Here is an 18543-nt window from a genome sequence, read left to right as displayed (position 1 = left end):
CGCCAAGGAAGGCATTCGGGCGTACGTATGTAGGTCCTCAACTTTTTCGTGACGTGAAAGGCCAGTGACCACCCGAAGGGAGTCTCGGTGCAAGACCTCTAGCTTGAGCATTTGTGCCTTGGGTAGGTGTTGTAAATCGTCTTGGTTTGTTATCTCCCGCCGCCTGAGCCAGGTGTGTGACGTATCAACAACTCAGCGTCATGTCTTTCCACGCCCTTTCTTCCTTCCCAACTCCCTCTCCCTTGCTATGCTTTAAATACTGTGTTCATGGCCGAATAAATGGTTCACTCCCCAGCGCTCTCTCGTCTGTCGTCCACGCACCATGTGTGCGCCGGCTATGTAACAGTGGCGACGAGCAAGAAAGGAACCCATGAAGTAAAAGAAGAACACGGCGAGCAAAACCACGGTACGGTCCTTCAACAACCTGCAGCAATGACAACGGGAGCCATGGCTCACCACCATCTTCCCGAGTATGACGGCGAGAGGGACAATTGGAAAGCGTACATCATCAAGGCAGAAGCTTCTTTCGAGGCAACGGGGGTTACCGACACAGCGAAAAAAAGGGCGTTGCTCGTAGCAGCGTTAAACACGAGGACTGTGCAGATTCTGGCGGGACGAGTTGCTCCGAAGAAACCGAACAGCCTAACCTACGAAGAAGTCGTTGCACCGCTGGATGAATATTTTTACCCGAAGCGCCACGAGATAACGGAAAGCTTCCGGTTCTTCAATGGATGTCAGCATGAAGGTGAGCCTTTGCAACATTTCCTTGTCGACATCGGACCCATTGCAGACAACTGCAATTTCGGCAGCATGCTGGAACGAATGCTCCGCGACCGTATAGTCTGTGGTGTCAGATCAAAGGCTTTTCAAAAACAGCTTTTGGCAAAAGCAAACTTGACTTTGGAAGAGGCCGAAGCGATAGCATTATCAGCCGAAACGGCAGAAGATGACGCAAATCAGATATCGGGCGATACAACTACCGTACTGAAGGTTGACGCGCAGCGCGTGTTGACGAAAGAGCCTACTCTAAAATGCGGACGCTGCGGAAGTAAGAAGCATAACAGCCACGCATGCGGCTGGGCCAAGAGTAGGTGCTATTGCTGTGGTAGGCCGGGTCATCTTCCGAAAATGTGTTCGAGCGACGCTCTGAGGAAACGCGAAACCGTGCAGACGCAAGGCATGCGGGGACGAGCACTGGCGGTGGCGGAAGACTGTGCGGAGGGGAACGTAGACGAAGCTATGCACCTCTGGAGTTGGCATTCATCTCGGAAGTGGCAATTAAAGCCCCCAATTCACAGGACATACACTTGGTGCTGCGTTGACATTCCAATGCTGATAGACACGGGGTCGCCCTTCTGCGTTGTGCCACGCGAAATGTCTGAAAAGAAGCGGGAGAGATGGCCGGCATTGCAAACTTCATCTATCAAGCTTTCCTGTTATCTTGGCAAGCTCCCCATCCTAGGACAATTGGACATGAAGGTAGCCTACAAGGGTGCCGTAGTAGACTGCTCCTTGCTAGTGTTAAATTGCCCCGATCCTAGTCTATGCGGGCGGGAGCTATTTTTCAGCTGAGCAATGCAGGGTCACCTGTCCTTAACTTGACTGCGGAAGCCGGATCGCCAACGAGTCTGCCGATCGTGGACGACATCGTCAGCGAGTTTCAAGACGTTTTCAGCGCGGAACTCGGCTGCATCAGCGGTCCCCCTGTGCACCTTCAACTCAAGGAAGGAGCTACACCCAAGTTCTGTAAGGCACAATCCATTCATTTCGCTCTCCGTGATAATGTTTCTCAAGAAGTTGACAGACTGGTAGAAATTGGGGTGTTATCACCGGTAGCGCATGCGGAGTGGGCTACGCCCATTGTGCCCGTCTTAAAAAAAGATGGAACCGTTCGGATTTGCGTCGATTTCAAGATCACGTTAAATCCTGTATGCGAACTGGAACAGTACCCATTGCCGGTGATTGACGACATGTTTGCGTGCCTAAACGGGGGAGAGTATTTCAGCACTCTCGACCTGCCTGAAGCGTATAATCAAGTACTGCTTGACGAAGAATCGCAGAAGTTATGCGTAATTAACACGCATCGAGTTCTATTTTGCTTCAAGAGGCTGCCTTTTGGCATAGCGTCTGCCCCAGCCATCTTCCAACGAAAAATTGAAACAGTGCTGCAGGGGCTACCAGGCGTGGAAGCTTACCTCGATGATGTCTTGGTTGCGGAGCGACCGGGAAGCAGCGAGACCCTGCGAGCGGTACGGCAGCGTTTCCGTGAGCATGGTGTAAAACACCGTCTAGACAACTGCAAATTTAGTCAGCCTTCAGTCACGTACTTAGGGCACCAAATCGACAAAAACGGCCTACACCCAACTGAGAAACATGTGGAAGCAATCGCCCCGGCTCCTAGACCGACAAATGTGCAGGAACTACGCTCATTTCTGGGCATGCTGTCGTATTATTCCAAGTTCCTTCCGAATATGTCATCCTTGTTTGCACCTTTGTACCAGTTGCTTGGCAAAATGCGCGTTGGATTTGGGGAGAAGCTCAAGACACCGGCTTTGTAAACGCAAAGCAGTGCCTACTTGCGGCAGGAGGGCTCGTTCACTACGATCCAGCAAAGCCATTAAAACTGGAGTGCGACGCTTCTCCGCATGGCATTGTTGCCGTGCTGTTTCATACAGATGGAAAAGTGAACCGTCCTATAGGCTTCCGTTCGCTAACGCTGAGCACTGCTGAGCGGAATTACTCCCATACTAGAACATGAGGCGTTGGCCCTTGTTTTTGGGGTGTCGAAATTTCGCGACTATCTCCTCAACAGAGATTTTACCTTGGTCACAGATCACCAGCCGCTCCTGGGCCTGCTCAAAGCGGAGAAGCCGACGCCAGCGTTGGCCGCAGCTCGAATACAGCGCTGGGCTCTCTACCTCGGCGGATTTCGCTCAAGCTTCAGTATTCGCCCTGTAAGCTGCTACCAAGCGCCGACACCCTCAACTGGCTACCGCTCCAGACTACAGCACCACCAGCGAGAAGCGAACCACCAGATTATGTTTACGCTCTAGCAAGTTTCGATGATGGTACTGTGTCTGTCGAAGAACTCAAAGAGCTAACTGCGCGGGACCGTTTAAATGCAGAGCATTTCATTAACTCACGATGTCACCCGCGTTGTCCCGTCATAGTCCGCACCGTCGTTGTCCGCACCCCTCCCCCTACACTATATAAAAGAAAATACTATCCGGCGCCAGGCTTCGATCCCTCGAACCTGCGGGCAGAACGCAATGTACATGGTGCTCTACCCACTGCGCCACAAAGCCGACACAGAATGGGACGCTACGAACGCGCCTTATATCGTTGACTCTTTCAAATTACTGCTGACGAGCGCTCTCTCGTCAGCAGTTGCCACAAGTGCAACAACATTAACGTAACGCAAACTACTTAACGTCGTGCGTCCCCGGAAATTCTCTGCATTTGATCGTGCCCCTCGCGAGGGGGATGTTTCACTGCGTCGCCATGCGAACAGTTTGCCACGTTCCTTCACCGCTCGCATTTTACTAGCGAAGGTCGTTGAGTACACCAAGAATGACTGGCCGAAACATGTAAAGGACACAGAGCTGGTGCCATTCTTGGACCGCCGGTTAGAACTATCCGTGGCTCATGGGTTGTTATACTGGGGTCATCGAGTTGTTGTTACCACACAAGCACGAGAACGGGTGCTACATATGCTGCACGAGATACATCAAGGGTCATCGGCAATGAAGGCTGTCGCCAGGTCGGCATTCTGGTGGCCGGGACTAGACCGAGAGATAGAACACATCTCAGCGTCGTGCCACAACTGCGTGCAAAACCTGCCTATGCCAGCCTCTGCTCAACCAATGAGTTGGCCAGCCGTTAAGGAAAAATGGTCGAGGCTGCACGCCGATTTCGCCGGGCCGGTCGCAGGCAGCATGATATTGGTGGTCGTGGATGCTGCCACTAAGTGGATTGAAGCCGTGCCCATGAGGCATTCAAGCACGCAGTCCACAATTGCCAGCTTACGCAGCATTTTTGCCAGATTCGGTGTTCCACGCACCATAGTTACGGACAATGGCACGCAGTTCACTAGTAAAGAATTTGCCACTTTTGAGAAAAACAATAACATCGCACACCTCCGTACGGCTGTGTATCACCCACAATCTAACGGGCTCGCTGAACGAGCTGTTCGGACAATTAAGGAAGCTTTAAGGAAGATAAGCGAAGGCACAAAAGAAGAGAAATTAGTGAAAGTTCTTTTAAACTAAAGGAGAACGTCATGCCACGAGGGAAAATCCCCTTCCGAACTTCTATTCGGCTACCTGATCCCCTCTCGCTTGGACTCGTGTTTCCCACCTTTCCCAGGGTCAACCCGGGAGACGGAAGAGTGGACACTGCCGCCCGACACAGCCGTGTACGCCCGTAACTAGGGCCAGGGTGAGAAATGGACACCAGGGAAAGTTCAGTCCACAACAGGGTCTCGCATGGTCATCATACAAACGTCCGCTGGGGTGGTTCGACATCACATTGACCAAGTGCGTTCCAGCCCGAACCCGGCATCCGCTCGAAGCGGCGTTCACCGAGACCAAGACGAGGGGAGCCCTTCGGCTGGAGCTGCGCCCACACCAACCGACAACGAAGACGATTTGAACGAGCAGCCTGCAGACCAGGTGGCACCCGCAAAACCGTCGCCGCCTATCCAGAAGGCGCAGGAACCCCCGCAAGTTTTGCGGCGCTCTACTCGGGAAAGAAAGCCATGTACAGCGTTTTCAATACTAAGGGACTAAGGAAGAAGAAGTGTTGTAAATCGGCTTGCTTTGTTATCTCCCGCCGCCTGAGCCAGGCGTGTGACGTATCAACAACTCAGCGTCATGTCTTTCTCGCCCTTTCTACCTTCCCAACTCCCTCTCCCTTGCTATGCTTTAAATACTGTGTTCACGGATGAATAAATGGTTCAGTCCCCAGTGCTGTCTCGTCTGTCGTCCACGCACCGCGTGTGCGCCGGCTATGTAACAGTAGGTCAATGACCATGGCTCAGTAACAAGCTTTATCTGTGAAGACCGTGGTGACCAGCGTTCGCAGTACTTCTGTACAAGAACAGCCGAAGCCGCTGCCGATCTTTTGTACTACGTGTAATATCGACTTCCACTACTTTCGGAGCGCGATAGCCATTTGTTGGGAGTGCCATTCTCATGGAAGGGAATCCCCAGTATTCGAGTCCAGTCATCTGTCGGTCGCGTTATGGCATTTCCATTCAGGGGAAGGTGGACCCGGGCACGCTCAGCTTCTGAGCCCCAAATGACCAGACAGTGCATCTTTGTTGGAGACACTTGCATGCCCGTTTGCCTGAGGTACTCTGGGAGTGTATCGAGGCCTCTTTGAACAGCAGTCACGGCGGCTTGTGTGGTGGTACACTGCTGCGGAATGGCCCAGATGGTGACATCATCAGCGTAGGCAGTAGAGCCAAGGCCCGGTATATTCATAAGTGCCCGGGCAGTCTTAGCCATCGCAATGGTGAAGAGGGTAGGTGATATAATGGCCCTTTGAGGTACTCCCACTGCCTACTTTGCCGGAAGGTCTGCGAGCCGTGCAGTAGCTCGAGTCAAGCCAAGTGATCTCCTCATGGCGCCCCAGAAATGGGCGAGGATACAGAGAGGAGGACAGCATTTTCGAATTGATTTTTTAAACTAAATCAATTCCCGTAAAGACGCCCAGAAAGGTCAAAACATGGCCTATATACCCCGGACTACAATTTGAGTTAGTAATCTTGCAATGTTTACCAATCACTTCAGTGTCAATTTAAAGAACTGCTACGCATATTTTAAACATTCACCTGTTCAAATTAAAAGGACATGGCACCGTTTGAAAAAGGGTGGACGCTTGTACCCGTGAAGCTATAGAAGTTTCAACAATATTCAGCATCTTAATGCATTATGCAGGTGTACGCCAAAGAATCAGGCGCGCAGTGTTGTTTATGGAACCGTTACCCCCATCGAGTAAATAAGAAAAGTTATGTTGTAATGTTACAGGTACAAACAATGCCCTTTTTCACACCTAACACCTAAGAGACACCAAGAGACAAAGACTTCAGTCTCGCAGAGCTCGGGAATCTCTCACAAAGATTTGTCTTCTTCACTTGGCTGTTTGGCAGAGTGCGTCAGCAGTCCACAGAAAACCTCCTTGGATGATCTGACGATGCTGCGATGTTTACTGACGTACATAGGTCACAGTAACGGTAGAGGTATGTGTGTCAATGTCCTTAGGAGTTTTAACGTGATCCCAGGCATTTGACGGTGCATTCTAAATGAGCTGTTGCTAAGACATAGCGTCTGTAAGTCAGTGCGGTGAGAAATAAAACAAACCCTGATTATGTACACGGGTACAACGATTGGGCGGTGCGAAGCTTCCAGATAGAGCGCGCTGTAAATGCGCACAATTGCACACCGAGACTAAACCAGACGCTGCTACCTAAATATCAAACATACTAGTCGCGGCACCCCTAAACATTTGATGAGGATCCTTAGGACAATTTGGGAGGCTAATAAATGCGAGATGAGTGAACAAATTGCTGTTGTTCCAGGGTGATGACGCGTGGCGAGTGATCGTCTACTGCAAGAAAAACGGAAAATGTACAATTCATTTACACTGAGTATTAAACTGTAATGGTCAAGATCAGAGAAAGAGGTCGGGCAGAGATCCGCACACACTGGGGGTTGTCCTATGGATTAAACACCAAGACCACCCAGTGTTATTCCAAACGACCCGCCTGCCAAAGGGACGAATGAATGTATAGCGAGCAGGGCGAATTAACTTACGGGCACTTAGCCCCTGATTGCCACCAAAACAACCAATTTAGGGTGTGTACAGAACTAATCACGTGTTCACCTTTCTCAGTTTCTCTTGGAATCACCAAGGGTTTATTCAAAACACTACCCACTCATGCGTGGTGAGAGGGGGGGTGTGTGAGTGCACTGGTCAGTGAGCCAAGCGGCCTATCCTACCAGCCTTCTTCCGAAGACTTACGACTTCATGACCAGCCACATTTGGTCAAGTCCCACAAACGTGCGAATGCTAGGTGTCTTACAGCCCTGCCGGTAATAATTCAGGTACACAATATCTCTTACTGATTTCATTAACCTGTGCACGTGGGGCACATTGATAGTGTCTCTGTGAATGCCCTGGCAGATAATTGGAGGTTCTACAGCATGCAAAGTGGATTTAGATTTGTTGTATTGGCTCTAGAGAGTGATTCAGACAATTCATCGTGACTCAACCCTCCTTGCTGCTCTTTCTGACCTTTAAAAAACAAAGCGCGACTATTGCTACATGCAGTTTAAATATTAACTGCAGCTAATGTATGAAAACAATCGAAATCACAGTTGTGCGCATTCTATGGTGTTGAAGCTCAGCCACATCCACAGTTTCACTGGGCCCTGAACACAGGTAGCATAAAATATTTTTTCTCAGTAGGCTTGCGTTTTTTCAATGCCCGCAAATAGCTGCTGGCTGTCATAACACTCGTTAAATTGAGAAAAAAATGGTTACTGTCAAATTGTGCTTCACACGAAGGCGGTTAACTTAACTGCCCCGGCACCTGCCATTTCTTCGGTGCTGTATGACACACCGTGAGCAAATACACTTTTAGTTTCGGTCATATGTCGTTTCTAAATACTCATCATAATTGCGGTATTGCGGTGGTCCCTTTTTATAAGATTCCGTTTGACCAGTTACTGGCACAGCCGGGCTAGAGCGGCGGCGTGCGCGCGTTAATACGGCCTTCGAAAGGGGCCTAGTTCTGTGCGAGCCAACTGTGCGAGCCAACTCTGCTTATGCGCGTGTCTCCCACTGATTAGGCAAGCTATGCGCCGCTGCTGCTCTTGTTTTCTTTTTCTTTGGTGCTATAATCCTGGCTACGGGCCTTCGCAATACAGGGAGAAAGGGGGTGGGGTAGGAAGCAACCGAGGAAGACAACTTCATGCTCATCAACGAATAATGACTTCCGATAATTAGTTTTGTGTCGCACGCTACGCACTAGCCCCACGCACCTTTTGTTATGAGACAGGCTGACAATGCCCCATGTCCTACCATCGACGACGAGGGAGTTCCGGGCGTGCAGCCAGGGTGAACTCAGTAGCTATAATATAAATATTGTAAAATACATCGTCCGCATCTCATGGTTTATGTCCGGCGCCATGTAACAGTTTGTGGAGCGGCCGTCGAGTGCGGACGTGTGTCGCATCGGCTCCGCAAAAGTGTCGAGTTTTGGTGCGGAAGGATTTCGCCCAGCCTTCTGAAAAAGTGAGTAGTGCTTCAGTTCGATCGCCGGCATCATCCGGCGAAAGAATGTGGAAGATAGGAGCATTTTTCGGCGTTTGACGCCCACTTCAAGTCTCAACGTGGCCGATCGGCAGCTAGGCCTAACGGACCAGCGGTTAGGCCCAGCGACGGCCTCGGCCGTCGCAACGAACACCACTTCCGGCGCGGATCTCCTCGGGCCCAGGAACGCCGCCGATGTGAAGAACGGAGCAACGGAAGCATTCGAACATCTTCTGGCGGCAATGGAGGTGAACGAGATGGAAGACTCCGGTGACCACGTGGGCCGCACCGCCGGCCGTATGACCGTTCGAGTGCGGGGAGCAACGATCGACAAGGCACTCTCGACTAGGCAGGAGGAGGAAGAACACGCGGGATGGGTCGTCGCTACCCGACGTAGACGAAAGAAGAGCGAAGAGAGCACCTACAAGGACGGCCCCGCACGGGGCACCTTGAGTATTCATGGTGACGGTGTTGGCGACACCGCGGACCCCGAGCCCCCAACATAAACTGTAACCTACCGTGGTGATGTGTTTAAAGGTGAAGGGTAGAAGCCTCAAACGGTGGCGTCGGAGCCCAGGTCAAGCTCCGGCGGATGGGCTCCCTGTCTGTTTACCAGGCAGGGAGCTCCGGGACCTCTCAGGCTATCAGGGTAAGGTTTGAGAAGAAAGTACCCCCGTCCCCTGCTTTTTTCTATGCTGTATGGAAGAAAATTCAAAACCCCCCTCCAAACGTGATCGGTCCCTGAAAAGGGGCCGTACCGAAGTATATTTCCCTCCACTTCCAAGCATGAGCTTCCCAAAGCCACACAAATACTCTCGTTTTCTTGTTATCGAATCTCTTGACTCAGCTCGCCCTCTTGCTTCACAATCAGTATTTTTAATTACAAAATACCTTGATGGAATAATTGGGAAAACCTACAATGCCAAAAAACAACGCACAGGTGAAGTCCTTGTAGAAGTAAAAAACCAACAGCAGGCAACCACACTTCTTGGTCAGACGAAAATGGTCGATCTGGACATCAGGGTCACACCCCACCGCAGCCTGAATAGCTCGCAAGGTGTGATCTCTGAGGCAGATCTTCTTAATGAGACAGATGCCGACATTCTTGAAGGTCTAAAGGATCAGGGTGTCACAGCCGTGCGCCGCATCACGATGCGTAGAGATGATAAGGTAATCCCCACGAAACACATTATCCTGATCTTCAACTGCTCCTCACTTCCTGACCATATCAACGCAGGGTTCATCCGATGCTCCATTCGTCCTTACATTCCAAACCCGCGCCGCTGCTTTAAGTGCCAGCGGTTCGGGCACGGAACCAACTCCTGCCGTGGTCGTCTGACCTGCGCAAAGTGCGCTCAGCATGATCATCCTGCCGATAATTGTCCATCGTCAACCCTCACCTGCGCCAACTGCAAGGGACCCCATGCCGCCTACTCTCGAACGTGCGAGAAGTTTAAGCAGGCGAAGGCGATCATTAATGTGAAGGTAACTGAGAAAATCACCTTCCCAGAGGCGCGAAAGAGGTTCGCCTCTTTCCCTCTGGGGAGGTACGCCGACGCGGCTCGCCGGGGGGCGGAGCGGCGTCTGGTGTCCACAGGGACCCAGTTCAGCGAGTCTGACCTTGTCCCTGCCCCGCCCCCCCCTGGGTTGCCTCTGGCAGCCCAACCCGCGACCACGCCGCTTGCTGAGGCAGCAGCAGTTGTGGTGCAAACGGCTTCCGTCGGGACCGGTGCCGCTCCCGCCTCTGTCTCCCCGTCCTCCAGTGCGTTGGAGGGTACCGAGGTGATGGACACCACGGGCCCCGCACCGGTTCCCACCGCCACCGCACCGCCCGTGCCACCTTTGGCGCCCCGGACGCCCTCGGCGGTGGCGGCTCAAACGAAGGGCTCCCGACGGGGGGGCCAAGTCTGGGGGGCCCGGTCCGTCGGGCACCCCTCGGACATCCGACGACGACATGGATGTCGGGCCGTTCCTGCTTGCAACGCAGCGCAAGGAACGCGTCCCGACGCCAAAGCCTCCCGACAAGCCAAAAAAGGCGAGAGTCACAGCCCCGAAAGACGACACATAAACAAACACACACACTCCAGTAGCTCTCACAGTAAATAATGGGAAGAGAAAACATAATTCAATGGAACTGTAGAGGCCTTCTTAAAAATCTTGATGATGTATACGAACTACTGCATGCTAATCAGCCAAGTGTAATGTGTGTTCAGGAAACACATTTGAATTCTAAGCACACAAATTTCTTGAATAGTTACATGGTCTTCAGAAAGGACAGGGATGGCTGCACACACTCTTCTGGCGGTGTGGCCATAATTGCCCGGAAATCCTTAGCCTGCCACCCTGTCACTCTGAACACTATCCTTGAGGCTGTAGCAATACGCTTGATAATATTTAATAGGTTGATAACGGTATGCTCCATATACATTCCTCCTGATGTTTCACTTTTAAGCTCTGACTTCGAGGCACTGGTTGACCAGCTGCCCGAACCATACATCCTGACAGGCGACCTTGATGCTCACAACGCTCTTTGGGGCTCTTCTCGCACGGATGCCCGAGGTCGCCTTATAGAAAAATTTCTTACGTCTTCAGGAGCATGCCTTTTCAATACTAAACAGCCTACATACCATAATATAGGACACAACACATACTCATGACTTGGCGATTGGCTCCGCAGTTCTTTTTCCATGTCTTGAGTGGGGTGTGGGCACTGACCCATATGGCAGTGACCACTTCCCCACCTCACTTACATATATAGGTAAAGGCCAAAGCAGTTCACCTTCCCATAATAGGTTCAATGAAGCACGAGCTAACTGGAATACATTTACAGAGACATCCAAACTACACCACACATCCATAGGACACCTACTCGTTGAAGAAGCTACCCAACTGCTCACGGCGCACATCCTCGACGCCGCCGAAAAGTCCATTCCCCACGCCTCTGGTGCCCCGCGCAACCAGCGGAGGCCGTGGTGGAATGAGGACTGCAGGCGGGCGCGAGAGGCCCAGAACAAGGCGTGGGGTGTCCTTCGTCGGTACCCCACGCCGGGTAACCTCATTTTGTTCAAACGGGCCAAGGCGTTAGGAAAACGTGTGCGCCGTGAGGCAAAACGAGAGAGTTGGCACACCTTCTTGACATCCATAAACTCTTACACAGACACACACAAAGTCTGGACACGAATACGAAAACTAAAAGGACAACAGACACACAGCCGTCCCCTGGTTAGTACAACAGGGGACACACTGGAAGCCCAGGCTAACACACTTGCACAACACTTCGAACACGTGTCCAGTTCAGCACACTACACAAACACTTTCATGAAACACAAAACATCTGTACAAAAAAAGTCCTTGCGTGATCACAACAAGTCACACACTTCTTACAATTGTCCTTTTTCAATTCATGAGCTGAAGGTTGCTCTCAGCACATGTAAGCCTTCAGCTCCAGGTGCAGACAAAATCACATACACCATGATACAACACCTACACCCAGACACTCTTGAAACACTCCTACATCTATACAACAACATATGGCTTTCGGGGCACATTCTTCGCTCATGGAGGGAGGCCATAGTGGTGGCTTTCTCGAAGGAAGGAAAGGACCCTTCCTCTCCCGCCAGTTATCGTCCCATTGCCCTGACAAGCTGCCTGTGTAAGCTCTTTGAGAAGATGATAAACTGGAGACTCGTGTACTTCTTAGAGTACCATGGTCTTCTCGAGAGCTGCCAGGCAGGCTTCAGGGCGGGGCGATCTACAAATGACCAACTTGTCGCTCTTGAGTCATACATAAAGGACGCTTTCATTCACAAACAGTTTTGCACAACGGTGTTTTTTGACCTTGAGAAGGCATATGACACCGCCTGGCGCTACGGGATCCTGAGTGACCTGAAGTCATTTGGTGTCTCAGGGAACATGATGAACATTCTTGCTAGTTATTTGTCCGAAAGAACTTTTCGTGTGAGAGTTGTTAGCGCACTCTCAAGGGTTCATGTACAAGAAAACGGCGTTCCGCAAGGTGGAGTTTTAAGCTGCACTCTTTTCATAGTTAAAATGAACTCCCTTGGGAAGGCATTGCCACCTACAATTTCTTATTCCATGTATGTAGACGACGTCCAGGTATCTTTTAAATCATGCAATATGTCCATCTGTAAGCGTCAAGTCCAGCTCGCTGTCAAAAAACTTGCCAGCTGGGCAGACAAGAATGGGTTTCAACTTAATCCAGAAAAAAGCACCTGTGTTGTCTTCTCCAGGAAGCGTGGGATCCATCCGGACCCAGACATTACACTTAATGGCGTTTCGCTTCCTGTGAGGAAGGAACACAAGTTTTTAGGAGTGGTGTTGGATGAAAAACTTACATTCATACCTCACATTAAGCAATTGAAATATAAATGTCTAAAGGCTCTCAACATTCTTAAAATCTTGTCCCACCAGTCTTATGAAACGGACAAGCAACTCCTCTTACGTATTTTCACAAGCCTAGTGGGGTCCCGATTGGACTATGGAAGCGTCATTTATGGGTCTGCAACAAAAACGGCACTGAAAATGCTCGACCCAGTGCTGCATCTGGGTCTTCGCCTTGCATGTGGTGCTTTTCGCACTAGCCCAGTCGAGAGCCTCTACGCCGAGTGTGATAAATGGTCCCTATATAACCAGAGGATTTACATGGATTTGTTGTATGCCTCGAAAATCATGGCCCTGACTAACCACCCTTTTATTTCCACCATTAATAACACATCCTCACAACAACTGTTCTTAAATCGTCCATCCATCTCACTGCCCTTTTCACTTAGGGTAAGAGAGGAAGCCTCTGAGCATGAGGTACCCTTTTTAGACATTCACAAGACACCCATCACTGATTTTATACCACCATGGAATCTGCGCCCTGTGCTCTGTGACCTGTCTTTTACGCATCTTGATAAGAACAGGGCACCAAGAATTGCGATTGAGCAGCATTTCATGTATCGGCAGGATAAATACAGGGCTGCAGAGTTTTTCACTGATGCTTCCAAAACGTTCACTGCGGTGTCTTGTGCTGCTCATGAACCCAATTTTGAAGGAGGTAGAGCCATGAATGCAAAGACAAGTATTTTTTCGGCAGAAGCATATGGTATCTTTCTGGCTGTAAATCACATAGTTGAACATAATATTCCTAAATCTATCATCTATACAGATTCGCTGAGCGTCGTCCGTGCGTTATCATCCGGAAAGTCATCGAAAAACCATGTAGTTAACCTTCTCTTGAAATCAATTATGCTGGCGTACTCTTCAAACCTTGAGGTGACTGTGTGTTGGGTGCCAGGCCAATCTGGCATCGGCGGAAATGAACTGGCGGATGAAATGGCCGCCAATGCTGCACTCCGAAACACAGTAAACATAACAACACCTCCTTACACAGACCTCAAGCCACACATAAGACAGCAACTCCATAAAACGTGGCAAGCAGACTGGAGAGAACAGACAGACAAACTAACTACACGTAATAAAACCACACCTGGGACAATACACTACTGACTCACACAACAGACACATTGAAGTTACCTTAGCTAGATTACGGATAGGCCATACACATGTGACGCACTCGCACCTGCTCACGGGTTTCCAAGACCCCTGTGTAGCAGGTGCGGAGAGGCCCTGTCCGTAGTCCAGATTCTCATACAATGTAAGGCACTCGACACAGCACGACGCAAACACTTCCATCAACTACACACACGACATATTCCACCACACCCGTCGTACTTCTTAGGAGACGATGCCATGTTTTCTGTTCAACGCACCTTTCAGTTCCTATCAGAAGTTCACTTTTTACAACTCATCTCATACCACCCATAGCTTTTACCCCTGGTCCTATACACCAGCCACCTTATTTATCTTTAACCCCTCTTGTTCTTCACCCTGGCCCTTTACACCAGCCGTGCTCATAGCTTTTAACTGATTTTATTTCTTGTTCTCTCCTCATCAAATCACTTTGTGTTTGGCGCTCTTTGCCCATGTCGGCCTTGCGCCAATAAAATTAAACCATCATCATCATCACCTACAAGGACGGGCCGCCGGGCAAGGACTGGCAATCGCAGCAGCATCGTCCTCGCTCTCCCGGTAAGCGATCGCATGCAACGCGGGCGCAAATCACGCAGAGAGCTAACATCAAGCTCGCTAGAACGGCGCGCATGCCGACCTTGCCTGAAAACGACCACAAAATCATCGTCCGCCCGCGATGCGGCTTCGCTTTCGGGAGGCAGGATATTCTTGAATTCGTTGCGGCCATGGCAGCCTCCTCCCAAATACCATTGGAAGAGACGCTGAAAGACACTGTCTGTCCTAACGTAGGGCAGAATATCATCGTCATCAGTACTCCAAGCCAAGAGAGAGCTAATCGATACGACAAGGTCAGGACGATCGCACTTCGAGGCAACAGATATGAAATTTTCGCATATCATGCCGTGCCTAACGACACAGTCAAAGGCATCATATACGTTGTCCCACCGGCATACACGCAGGCAGACATCAATGCATGCCTGCTGGGAGATCGCAATCCTACTGTACTCGCCGCTCATCGAATGGGGGAAACGAGCGCAATCATCATCTTATTCGAAGGACACAACGTTCCTCAGTACGTCAAATTCGCTAGCCTCATGATGAGGTGTCGATTATACAAGCAACGCAAGGAAGTATGCCGGTCATGCGGGGAGATTGGGCATCGCAAGGACGTCTGCCCCCGCCCGGAAAAAAAGTTCTGCTTCGATTGCGGGTTACACAACCCGCCGGAAAACCACCAAGGTAGCTGCAAACCGCGGTGCAAACTATGTGGAGGCCCCCATCCATCCGGTACGGGAAAGTGCCGTAACAAATATAAAACCCCTTTTGTCGTACGCCAACGGCAAGCGGCGAGCAAGGAACGGCCACATAACGGCTCGAATGATAATGCGGTCGGCTTCGACTTCCCAAAATTACCCGACCGGAGCGTCCGTGCTCAGGCACGGCAAAGGTCACAGAGCCGACACAGAGCCAAGAGCGCGGAAAATAATAATGAACGAGGTCGCAGTCTCTCCAATAATCGAGCAACATGGGCGACGGTCACCTCTGGTTACCCTCCCCCAGCGCGAGGCGAGAAGAAACCAGCGCAAAAAAAGGGAAGCGGACCTCCTCCCTGCGGAAACAGAGAGGACAACGCCGGCGGCAGCGAAGTGGCCGCGCTCCGGGAAATCATAGTACAGCTGCAAGAGACTGTCAAGGAGCAGAAAGAAATGATTAATAGGCTGCTGGCGGCGCAATTGGGGCGCACGGCGGCACCGACGGAGAGGGCTGAAGAAACAGGCTGGCAACTCGGCAGTGTGCAGAGACCGCCGACCCTCACGCCAGCCCGCGAGCCAATCACTACATCGCCCTATCACCAACCGCCCAGTAAAATCAGAAACCGAGCGGTGACAACGAACAACACCGACGAGGACGATATTACCGAAGAGCCATCTGCAGAGGAGACTAACAACGGCAATGCCAAGGAACCTTTCGTCAGCGAAGAGATCAGGATCCCATCGGTAGAGGACGCCGACATCAACTACGGCGTCCGTATTCATAAATTAGGCAAACGAGTCGACAAACAGGCCGGGCAAATCAAAGCACTCGGCGAGAAAGTCGCCTCCGTGGAAGCCAACATCAAGAAAGAAATTGCAGAACTCCAAAAAACTCATAATCGACTCCCTTGCGGGTAAACAACATGGAACGCCTATAACAACCCGTGATGATGGCTCCCAATAGGACTTTCTTCCGAATCTGGCACTGGAGCGCCAATGGCTTCCAGCGCCGCAAGGCATTACTAGAACAAATCTTGGGCACCATTGCGGAACCCCCGGAAATTATTATTATTCAGGAAACACATTCGGAAGATCCCCCCAAATTACCCGGATACCGCGTGCACGCTGCGCCGCCTAGCGCGCGCGTTCACGGCAAAGGAGCGGCACAAGGTGTGTGCATATTCATCCGCAAAGGGATCACTTTCATCCCCCTCGACCCACCTCAGGGAAGCCAGACAGCACTCGAAATGTGTGCTATAGAAGTGGTCGTGGGTAAAAAGAGTCACCGGACTTCCCTGACCGCCGTGAACGTGTACAGCAACCCGCAACACGGCCACCAGAGATTCAAGACGGTGTTTCAAAGGGCCCGACAACTCACCCCAGGCGCTCTATGCGTGGTGGGGGGGATTTCAACTCTGCTCACAAGGAACTAGGGTACCCGCGTACGACGGCCAAAGGCAGGAATCTTCTGGAGGAAGCGGAGAATGCCGACTTCAACCTCTGTACAGATGCTTCGCAGCCCTCGCGTATCGGCACCTCAACGATACGGCACACTACCCCAGATCTCGCCTTCATCCATGCGCCGACCGGGACGCCGGCTCGATGGAAAAACACGGGCATGAACCTCGGGAGTGACCACTATATTATAGAGGTCGGGCTTGAACTCCCCGTCCCGAGCGCCGCTCCTAGGGGACGAACGCATAGAATGACGGACTGGAACGCTTTCCGTGAGCTCAGCACCCACACGAGCTGCGGAAGCGTCGTCGAGTGGGCCGCACAAGTAAACGAGACGGTCCGGCGAGCGACCGCCGAAATGGTAACAGAGAGTGACATCCCCGCGTTGGACTCCCGCTTGGCCCACATGCTGGAGGCGCGAAGGTCGCTGCAGCGCAGATGGAAGAGGAACAGAACGAACAAGACACTACGCAAACGAGTCGCACGCCTTGGGAAAGAAATCGAGGCGTATAGCCGACATCTATCTAGACAGCATTGGTCTGCCATATGCAAAGAGGCAGACAGGCAGCTACACGTGAGCCGCACCTGGCGACTCCTCCGTCACCTTCGGCGCGAGCAGCAGAGCAAGTCGTATCAAAAACACAGACTTGAACAGATCCTGCACGCAGCCATCAAGCAGCAGGGTGAAGCCGGAGTCAAGGACTACCTAAGCAACCAATACATACCCTCAGCACCGGCAGTCACCCATCCGGAATACACTGGAGAGGACAACGCCATACTCGACGCTGACATTAGCGAGTTCGAGGTCCGTCGAGCCCTCAATGAGCTAAACTGCAAGTCGGCGGCGGGGCCAGACAGAATACAGAACAAGACGCTGCGGAACCTAGCGGATGGCGATGTCACAACGTTAAGCAAATTCTTCAATGAGTGCTGGCGAACGGGATGCGTGCCCAAACAATGGAAGACTGCCCGCACAGTTCTGATTCCTAAACCGGGCAAGCCCCCCAACATTGAGAACCTCAGGCCAATATCTCTCACCTCCTGTGTGGGAAAGGCCCTGGAGCACGTCTTGAATAATAAAAGGCAGGACTACGTGGAAAGGAGGGGTCTATACCCTTGCATAATGCTGGGCTTCCGCAGCAAGCTCAGCACCCAAGACGCCATGCTCCTATTGCAGAACGACTTGCTTGAACATCCCAGCACTCTCGACTGCAGAGCCATCTTGGGGCTCGACATCAAGAGCGCGTTTGATAACGTGCGCCACTCAGCCATCCTTCAGCAAGTCTGTCGAATTGGCCTGGGGAAGCGATCATACGACTACATACGATCTTTCCTGTCTTGCAGGACGGTGCAGCTACAGGCCGGGGAGCTGCAGCTCGAGGAGCGCGAACAAGGAGGACAGGGAACCCCACAAGGAGCGGTCATATCTCCATTCCTCTTTAACCTTGCCATGCTGCCAATCGCCGAGGGCCTGACTCGCATACCATCCGTGAATCACACCATCTATGCGGACGACGTGACTGTCTGGATGAACGGGGGCACGATTGGACACCTACAGACCTCCCTACAACAGGCCATCGACTGCATCGAAGAATGACTTCAGGGCACGGGGTTGTACTGCTCTCCCCAGAAGTCTGAACTTCTCATTCTTCCCCCTGCGGGCCACTGGCGCCAGTCTGCGGCGAAAGAGGCCTCGGAGACCACACTACGCACGAGAGACGGCGGCGTCATCCCGCACGTGAACGCCCTGCGTGTCCTCGGGTTGGATATTAACACCGGCAGCGGAAACTCTTTAGCAGTGGACCGATTGATCAAAAAGATAGGCATAGCGAACCGCCTCATAAAGCAAGTCGCCACCAGGAAGCAGGGAATGAAGGAAGCCAGTTTGCTCAGGTTGGATCAGGCATTCGTCGTCAGCCATGTCGCATACGTAGGGTCGTTCCATAAATGGCTCAGGCATGAAAGGGATAAAATCAACTCCGCC

At 51.6% G+C, this 18543-nt stretch overlaps 1 pseudogene; it reads left to right on the top strand.

Moving 5' to 3' along the window:
- The first annotated feature begins 279 nt into the window (after positions 1–279).
- On the top strand, positions 280–18156 carry LOC144165365 (uncharacterized; annotated as a pseudogene).
- The last annotated feature ends 387 nt before the right edge of the window (positions 18157–18543 follow it).

This window comes from Haemaphysalis longicornis, unplaced genomic scaffold (genome assembly GCF_048455015.1).
Source record: "Haemaphysalis longicornis isolate Haplotype H1 unplaced genomic scaffold, Haemaphysalis longicornis Haplotype H1 scaffold_14, whole genome shotgun sequence".
Lineage (NCBI taxonomy): Eukaryota > Metazoa > Arthropoda > Arachnida > Ixodida > Ixodidae > Haemaphysalis > Haemaphysalis longicornis.
This window is presented reverse-complemented; position numbering and strand designations above follow the sequence as displayed.